At 39.4% G+C, this 9,938-nt stretch overlaps 1 protein-coding gene across 1 annotated transcript in view; it reads right to left on the bottom strand.

Moving 5' to 3' along the window:
• Positions 1 to 9,938, bottom strand: part of LOC107663618 (zinc finger homeobox protein 4-like) — an 84,034-nt gene that overhangs the window by 49,528 nt on the left and 24,568 nt on the right. The window lies entirely within an intron of this gene.

The following is a 9,938-nucleotide window of genomic DNA, read 5'->3' as shown; positions in this document are numbered from 1 at the left end:
GCAGAAAGCGGCATCCTATTTTTCTTTAGGCTTATTTTACAAAAGCACAAATATTTGTTTTTATTGTGAATCTACACAAATAAAGGCAAACCTTTTACAATTCCGATTATCTTTATGACTAAAAGGAGTAGTTGCTTCCACTGTTAGAAGGAAAAATTTCAAGTGATTCAAGAGATTCACTGCTCAGTTTAAATATGTAGTAAAGTCTGTGCCGTTAAGCGTTATCACCATACCGCCGTGATGTTATGCAAAACATTTTGTTTTACGTGGATATTGGAACACGAGTGAGGCTACATAATAAATAATATTTTGGCATTCAAATACATCGCGAATATGGAAACATTTGATTTTGAGTCAAATGAGAGACCCAACGTTGGTTTCAGTTTCGTTTTAGCCTAAATTAATTCGCTTTGGCTTGTCGTTTATATAGCTATAGCTTCTTATATTTTTAATTCTTGTTCTTTTCTAAATACTGTTAATTGAAAGGATTTTTTGTAGAGTGAGGGGAACTAAAATAGCCTAGCTATGTTTACAGTGTTTATTATAATGTTTGTAAACATTTCGCATCGGCAATAGGCCTATTTCTGAAAGAAATAATAAAATGCAACTTATACTCGACTTGCGTTTTTTTTCTTCTTCTATAAAACGCATTTTTTTTTATATACGCATAGCGTATTTTAACCATGCAGCAAACCTTTTTAAATATTTTGATAAATTACTGAAAAAAAATTAATAAATGACTTTTTAAACCGTTTAACTGATTGTATTAATCGGTCAAAAATTCTTACGGTCGGTTAACGGTTAACCGGTTAAAATGAACATCCCTAACACACACACACGTTTAATAATTAATGGATAATATCTTTAAATAATTTACATGGTTTATATACACATAATATGTCTGTGTGTATAATGCAATTATAATTACTTAATAATATAATGAAATAAAATAATAAATTAATTATTTACAAAAATGCAAATCTATAAAACCATGTGAATTATTTTAAAAAATAAAGTAAAGTTTGCCATATGTTTTCGGTTAAGCTGTGCCAGCGGCTTAGCTAACAGTGATGGACAGCTTTGCCTCCAAACAGAGGAAATACTGTACTATTACAAATTTTAGGAAATTATTTGACTACAATAAATTATTCTGAATATTACACCATTTTATGCCTGAAAAATATGAACAATGTGCAACAAAATAAGATAGATAAGAATAAAAATTTTCACATAATGAAACCCTCCCCCTACATCTCAGCATATGTTTTTAATGCAAGCAAAGATTTATAATCTCATAGTCTCAGGTGGGAAGCACAGGAAAGGATGATGAATGCGTGTGACCCTCAGCCGGTACAGTACGAGACTGTGGCATTCTGACTAATTATGATGCATGGTCTGCAGGCTGAAATCTTTCCTTTAAAACGAGCCCATGCAAAGATGAGACAATCTCCCACCTTGTGTATCTGATAAGAGCGGAATGAGCCCCGGCTCACCACTGCGTGCTTTCCCTATTCATACTTTTAAACATTAAACCCTTTCATGTTCCATCTGCCTTCTCCCCTTCCACAACAACATAGAGGAGGGTCCCTGATTTGCATCCTATTATAGGAGGGAGGGAAAAAGGGAGGGAGGAAGAGAGCACAGGGATCACGGAGAGGAGCTTGTTTAAAGAGCCCTGCCTCTTGCTTTGCTGCTCTCACTCCTCAACGGGAGCACTTCTTAGCCGAACGCTTTGCATATTGCCTATGAAGATCTTCAGGAGTCGAGCCTGTAGGGGTGAACGCTTTTAACCTGTGCTGTATCAAAAGAGTCTAAGTAAATATCACCTTACCCACCCACTAACCCACACATCAAGAGCCGGCAGGGATATATTAAGTACGTTAAATACATACAGACAAATAGAAATGTTCTAGTGCTTCTAATGCACATAAACACATCAATTCAAACTGCGGTATTGTAAGTTGATACAACTGATACAGCTAATACCTCAACCACAGTTTATGCAGTTACAACCCATAAAAGGAAAGCCATTGTTTTTCGCTGAAAAGCCCTAGCCATAGCTTGCATTCCACGGTCCACTCGACATACCACTGGCCACTTTGAAGATTATTTAAATGTTTGCCTTTGTTCTCTGGAGAATCACAAAAACCAGGCAGGCTTCTTTTCAAACACATTGCACCTTTAGGTGAACCATTAGGCTTGGCGGCATTCAGCAAAGCATGAATTTAAGGGGAAACTAAGGTGAGCATTCAAATGCTGGAAAAACTGTTATTATAGTACACTGCATTAAACAAAAAGGACATCCATATCTCACAGAAAGGCTTTTAATAATTATAAAAATGATAATTCAACGGGTTAATTTAACTAAATGTGGAAAAAATCATGGGTGTAATCCAAAACAAGTGAGGGGGTTTTCTATCAGATCTATTTCAAAGCATTAAGGATTACTAGTAGCAGTCTAATCCTGCTGAACCTAAGGGGAGGTAAATCGTATTGTGTTGGAAATCCTGGCCAGGAAAGAACAGGAGGTTAAATGAGTTCTTTGCTCTGTAATCGAATATCACACTCTACTTATCTATTCAGTGAGCACCTAATGTTTAAAATCAATTACTTGAGGAATGCTTTCTTGCATTCAGGTCTGTTAATGTGAGCAAAAACTGCCACCCATGACTGCTGCTCTGTCTTCAGTCGTGCATCCATTCTGGGCCGTGGCTCTTATTAAACAACACACGTCAATATTGATCTTAATTCCAATCTTTTCTGCAAACTCTCTCTCTTTGCCGTTAATTGTTGACCGACCTAATAATCTTCGGGATCATTCTTCTTTTTTTAAACATGCAGCATACGTGTAGCTACTTAAATAAAATAACTGGGAAAATAAAGGTTAGCACTGGAAGAAAAATCTCCGCAGAGGTACAGGGGAGACCTCAGGGGAACGTGTGATGTTCAGGCATACATTTATTGTCCAATAATGCTTTCCAGACAAAGTCATATGTTTGCTCTCCGTCTGTGTCTGGAGAGTTAAAACAAAGCTAATTACCTTCAGCCATCTATTTCACCAAGAATATCATATTATTGCAATTCAAGTCCTTCCATGGCTGGCCTTATCAGAGAACTGTGAGTCATCCTTTGTTAAGCTGGGCCCAAATCCCATGAGAAATGGACGGGTGGAGGGGGCGAGTGAAAAAAGGAGGAAGATAAAAAAGAGAAAAGAATGAGAAAAAGAAAGGAAAGGAAAGGGGTAAAAATGACATACTCCTGCCACTCTTTGTTCCTGGGAGTGCCACGCTCCCCTTCAGGGCTCGGTAAGTCTTATTTCCCCTGCTATGGTTCCCATACCTGTCAGCCTCAATAGCCTTCACAGTGCCTGCACAGAGACAAATGGCCTGACCTGGCCGGCCTCTCTGACCCCGGGCCAACAGGAAGATCACATCTGGTTATTAATATCAGAGCATCCTCATATGGCAGCCCCCCACTCATCTCACAAGATGGAAAGAAAAGAAAAGAAAACAGCAAAGCAGGAAAGAACCAAACCAAGAGAGGTGCCTGGGGTGCCACACTTTAGCATAATGCTTTAAGTTGTCCGTCAGCAAACGTTAGTCCTGTGGGGCCGGTGTGGACATGACCATCTGCTTACGAGTGGGGAGGGCATGATGGGAGAAATACCTATTAATATCTATGAGGATTAATGACAACAGGGCCTAGCTGAAGCCTGGGCTTTGTGTTTGCACCCACACTCGTCTGTCTGTATGCTTTAATTATACCCCCTCCCCCTCGCACCCTCCCCTGAAAGATTCCCATTGTAATCCGCGTGCAGGTGAAAGACGAGAGCATCTGAATAATCTGGCCCCGCTGTCGGGAGGCTGAGAGAGTGCTGACATACTTTTATGCCTGCAGAGAGTAAGTGGATAAACGTACGCATTTGTGAGCCAGTGGTTTTCTTTGCATTTGGAAAGTAAAGAGAGGGCTCACATAAGGCCGTTTGGGCCTGCGCAAAGTCCTCTGGTACTGTGGCGGACTGGCTCTTATTGACAAACAAATGAGACCGGGCAACGTCCACTTTTCTTTTTCTTTTAAGAATTCTCTCTCATCTCCACCCAGGTTTGGATGCTTTATAGGGGGCATTGTGTCTAATTTTGCAGATTACATGAGAATAAATGCAAAAATTACTGTTAAACCAAGTCTATCAAAACTGACATATTTTGAAGCATTTCAGTTGGTTAACGCAATAGTTCACCCAAAAATGTGTCATTTTTTACCTCATGTGTTTTCAAACCTTGTAGGTGTTTTCTTTTGTTATTTTCAATAAAATAAAAGTCAAGGGGTCCAATGCTATTTTGGACCCCACTGACTTTCATTATATCAGTCATACAGGTTTGAAATGACACCAGAATGAGTAAATGTCAGAATTTTAATTTTTGGTGCTCACTGGTCTGAATCCAGCCTGTATTTATTAATAAAATGTGGAAAAAAAGACCCAAAATAAAATACAATGTGTGCTACGGGACAACACCAATGATGATAATGCTATATGAAGGTGCATGCAAAACAGATTATCCTCGTTCTTCTATAGCACAATGGCTTTTTATGCAAATACCCTCAACTCAATCTCCTGTCCATTTTACCGTCAGATCAGGGGAAATGACAGACAATAATTTGAGCTGCATATATATGGGGCATTTGATTTTCAAATGAGGAGTGAGGCTGACCTTCAGTAATGAATGTGCTGTAATATAATGTGCCCATCAACTGGCAGCCATCTTGGTTTAGAAAGATGGAGCAAAAGAGAGAGAGAAAAAAAGGGGGAAATGAGGAGGAAATACTGACCTTCTGGATGAGAATAATAAGGAAAAAAGCAAAAAGGGGTTGGGAAAAGTCTTTTGATAAAACTAAAATTCCAGTCTCCTCACTCTCACATTCTCTTCTCCTCCCTCTTTTCTCTGCTCTTCTCTTTTAATTTCCCCTCTCATTTCTCTGCCCCGACCAATGGTGTTGCCATCCGTATCATGGATAATTAGATGGGCTATCTGCCTCTCCCTGGAGACAGGGCCACGGAAAGCCAGTCGCTGCGGCTCCATCTCCTCGCCTGCCTCTGCCAAAGAGAGGCGCATTATGTGTGCCATGGCCCCTGTGGCTCAAAATGGGGAGAAAGGAGACAAGGAGGGAAAAAAAGAGGAGTAGAAGGAAAATACAAATATGGAAATGGAGCCTTGGACTCCAGACAGACAGAAAATTCTGCTTGACTGATGATAGATGCTCTGGGAGGGGGGTGGCTGCTGTAATTAAGCAGGTCATAGCTCCTGACGCGCAACTGGGGGATACATGCTGGACATCCTTATGTGATGCACACAAGCCTCCGGAGAGAGGAAGTACAGAGAAAGAAGGGAATAGACAAAGAGAGGAGGAGGGAAAAAGAGACAAAGTGGGAGATATATAAGAGAAGAGCATGGCGAGGACCACCTGGTGAACAGGTGCGGGTCGGTATCTGGCTTTCCCCCCACTTCCAACACACTGACCATGAATATTCTTTGCATCAAATGACCCAAGTGCCCAGCGCAAATCGGCTCTTTGGAGGAACACACATTTCTCTCAGTTTCTTAATCAAGCGTTATGCCGCCTTTGAATGGCCTTGACAGATTTACACTCGACTACATCTGCGTTTATTTGAGTGGTTATTAACGATAATTGTATAACGAAAATATATCATTACTGTAAGCTAACGCCAAACACTAAGAGGTCAAGAATGTGCATTGTATTTTTTTTAAACAGTCGAATTACTTCATAATAGTGAAAAAAATCCAAGGCTGTTTTAGGTGTGGGCTTGGGAGCTTTAAAAACACCTATAAGAAGCCAAAGTCTTTCACAAAAAAAGAAACATTGCACTGCTAATGTAATTGAGGTCTTTTTTAACGTCTGGAAAATCTGAACTCCCCTCCTCAAAAAAAAATAAAATAAATAAATCGTAGGTACAAAGCTGCAATAAAAATACTGAATATGCTTTTTGTTTGTATCCTCAATCATTTTGGGCTATAAAGATACTTTGTGTTCCGTGGCTCATATGGAAAGGTCATCAATACTTTGTTCTTTAGCGCTACCCTTTCACCTCTGAACATAAAAGACGAGGTGTTTTTCTGGTCAAATAAAGAAACCTCTTTTTCTTTTTTCCCAACATTTACTACCAAATATACATGAGCAAAATGGCCCGGTTCCTGCCAAAAGCATTAGAAGCTGCATCTGTAGAACAGATTTTGCTCTCCCCGGGTAAAGGTGGGGGCGTGAGGAGATGAGAGAGCCAGATCAAACCCCCTCACCCCCTCTGTGTCAAATGGACACCCTTCTCTCACCATCAAAATTCAGCCCCATCACCTGTTCGGACACTTCTTAAAGTGAGAGCCAATAGAATTCAAATGGGTGGGCATCCATTTGAGTGCTAATGTTTTTTTTGTTTTTTTTTTACCTCAACAAGTACTTCTAATTAAAACCATACAAACTACAGATTGCATTAGATTATATGTCTCTCTGTTTGACTAGATCACTCACTTCCGAGCTTCAAAAGGAAAAACACAATTGTCATTCTGGTTTAAGATTAAACTTGAAAAATCAGGACCATTTTAATCCTACATGCTCTATATAGCCACCTGCTGTTCTAAAAAAGAAAGTGTAAATGTAAAAGATGCTCTTCAGTTGCAAAAAAATCAGGTAAACTCTAATTAAACATTTCAGGATAAACACAAACAATCATGTCAATAATCAGGCAGTGACCCAACAACACGATCACGTTAAGAAACAAATCTACTGCAACGCCAAGCCCCCTGACCCCCCTCCCCTTTCTAAACTGCTAAGGATTTCAAAACATTCCCATGGACTGCGTCTTTAATGCCAGGCCTCCAAATACCACATGCGATCCTTTCAGCCCTTTATTTGCCTCATGCTGACTTCACCCATTGGAAGTTTTGCTCTTTGTTGTTTAGTTACTTGCTCTGTATTTCTAACACTGTCTTGAATACATTAATAACACGAAGCATCTCAAAGTCCCACTTCTTAAAGGGGTCCTATTATGCTCTTTTACAAAGTCTTGATTTTGAACATTTTGTCAGCACAGTCTGAAGATGATTTGACTCGATTTTGGTGAAAATCGGACCAAGGCTTGAGGAGGAGTTCGAAAAAGAAGGTTTACAGCATAAATCAAAATGGCCGACAGACTGTTCAGATTTGCTAAGCGAAAATTCGTATGTCTGTTTGTATGCAAAAGTTATTAGCATTTTTATAAATTGCTTTATAACTTTTGACCACAAGGTGGCGCTGCGCCCAAACTTTTTGAGTGCCATCAGGGCATGGTGCCGAAGATGCATACCAATTTTCGTAGTAACAAAGTCTAAGCGTTCTTAAAATATTGCAATTTTTGACAAAATTCAAAATGGCCGACACCCAAAATGGCTGACACGAAAAAATTTGGTATGGTTCGACTCGGCATGATGCACCGAATCTAAAGAGACCTGTTTTGTGATTTTTGGCCAAACCATTCAGAAGTTAAGCAAAAATATGCATTTTTTTTATCTCTTGACCACTAGGGGGCATTGCGCCGAAACCCTGCAGGTAGTCTCAGGTCATGCTTGTTATAACACACACCAAGTTTGGCCTCAATACGCCAAACCATTGCGGAGATATAGCCTCACATCCATTTTTACATGCTTTTCGTAGAATTCCTTCGTGCGTTATTCGAGAACAGTGGGACGAATCAACTTGAATTCCATAACTTTGCGATTTTTGAATTTTGGTGTTCATTCGACTCGGCATGAGCCAAGGATTCATTTTGGAAAATGAATTTTCATTTTGTGCCTTATGGTTCAAAAGTTATTAGCATAAAGAAATTGCAACTTTGGACAAGTGGTGGCGCTAGAGAGTTGGAGTTAGAGACTCCAAACTTGCTGTGGTTAATGTTGAGAATGTCCTCTATCAGTGTGCCAAATTTCACAACTTTCCCGCAAGCGGTTCTATGGGCTGCCATAGACTTTCGGCGGAAGAAGAAAAATGACGCTAACGGATACAATAGGTGCCACTGCACCTTCGGTGCTTGGCCCCTAATTAAGACCCATCGAATCCGAATTTAAGACATTTTAATACTTTTTAAGGCCTTATATTAGGAAAACGTTATTTAAGACATTTTAAGACTTTAACCTGGTTTTTGAAAAGTGATTTCTGTTAAATAAAATATCTCCTTTTGAAGTGGACTTTGAACTTTGTAACTTTGCAGATCTTTTTTATGTTCAACATTCAACATTTCAGACTAACTAAAGATGAAAAAGTGAAAAAGCATAATAGGACCCCTTTAAAAAAAAAAAAAAAAAGTAGTAGAAACTGACCATTTCTTAATCTCAGAAGGCCTTTTTCAGCATTTGGTTCTGACTTAACTTTTTTGTTTCAGGAGGTTCTCAAAGTGAAAGTGAAAGTGACAGTAGTTGTATTCTCCTATAAAAATCCCTTTTTGAATGACTATATTTGTAATTGGGTCAAAGTAATGAATTGTTTGCGTTATTGCTATCGTTACAAGACTGCCAATTTTGTTTGCAGTCTAGCCATTGTCAGCTGCTAAATTCACTTTTCTAAATATACAGCCGAGTCCGGCTTACGAGCACACACACAAGTCAAAAGTGACTAATGCTGGTCAATAGATCCTCATTAAGTTAATACAGTTTATCCAAAGGAGTCCACTAATGTGTCTGGGATGTGATGCTGGTCTATGATTTCAGGATGTTAGTATTATTGTTTCAGGCAATCACACAAGTCCAGTAAGTCAACACCCAAATGCACTTAAGAACAGGATGAGGCTGCAGTGGTCTCTTTTCAACCCCCACCGCTATGGATCAGTTATCTGCCTTAGGCCTTGAGCAAAACAGTAAAATATGAATCATCAAAATGTAATTTGTTTGTTTAAAAAACTAGTAAAACACAAGGCAATCTAAAAATAATCAAATTGTTTTCCCTTTCTTTTGCCTGCATGTTGACAGCCACACAGTCACACATTCAAAATTCATCAGCTGTTCACATGATGTTTGTTGTATACTAGCTGATGGGGCAGCTTACCTCAGAGGTGAAAATTCGGTGAAGCACTACAACAGTGGCCAACTGTTAAAAATATTGATATTTCTGGCATAAATTCAATTAGGTTTGATTTCTGAAAGGCATCGTGTAAACAGGCAGACTGGCATATTCCTGTCTTTACAGGAAAGAGAGCAGAGGAAACTGGGAAAAGGGCGAGCATGGAAGGCCAAATCAAATTTACAGCTGGACTAATGACATCTGACATCATAAAAAAAAAAAAGGTGCTAGAAAACAAATATTCACTGTTTGTGTTCTCCTGATCATGGCCACTGAATTATCTGCCTCTTTCAAATACAGTGATAAAATAGATATAATGCAATAACACCGAGAACACACAGAACTAGGACAGTGGGTCATGACACAGTTCAACACAAAGTAAAGCATAACTGACCTTGTAGACCTTCAGCGTTGCTTCATGCCTCTGGTTGGTCGCATGCAGTCTCAGCTTCTCCACACTGTTGCTGTAGTAGTCACAGGCGTTACACTTCAGGTGCACGGGGTTGCCGATGGCAATGCACTTGAGACGCCACTGGTTAGCTTTAGAGAGAGGGAGGGAGGAAGAGAGGGGGCGGGGGCACAGGCACAGGGAGTATAAAAGGAGAAAAGTTTTTTTTTTATTATTATTAAATGAAATTTAAAAAGAGCTGAGAGACTGGTGTAGGGCACCCATACAAAGGGATTTGATAAAAAAAAGAGCCCCAGTAAGGAGTATGGCTTTTATAAAGCCTTAACTATAAAAAGCTATAATAGGATTGAATCAGGATCAATTACAATCATCCCTTTCAAGTTCTAAACTCCCTCATCAGATAGCTTTAATTACTCCTACCAGGCATTCC

This window comes from Sinocyclocheilus anshuiensis, unplaced genomic scaffold (assembly GCF_001515605.1).
Source record: "Sinocyclocheilus anshuiensis isolate Anshui unplaced genomic scaffold, SAMN03320099.WGS_v1.1 scaffold928, whole genome shotgun sequence".
In the NCBI taxonomy this organism is placed as follows: Eukaryota; Metazoa; Chordata; class Actinopteri; order Cypriniformes; family Cyprinidae; genus Sinocyclocheilus; species Sinocyclocheilus anshuiensis.
This window is presented reverse-complemented; position numbering and strand designations above follow the sequence as displayed.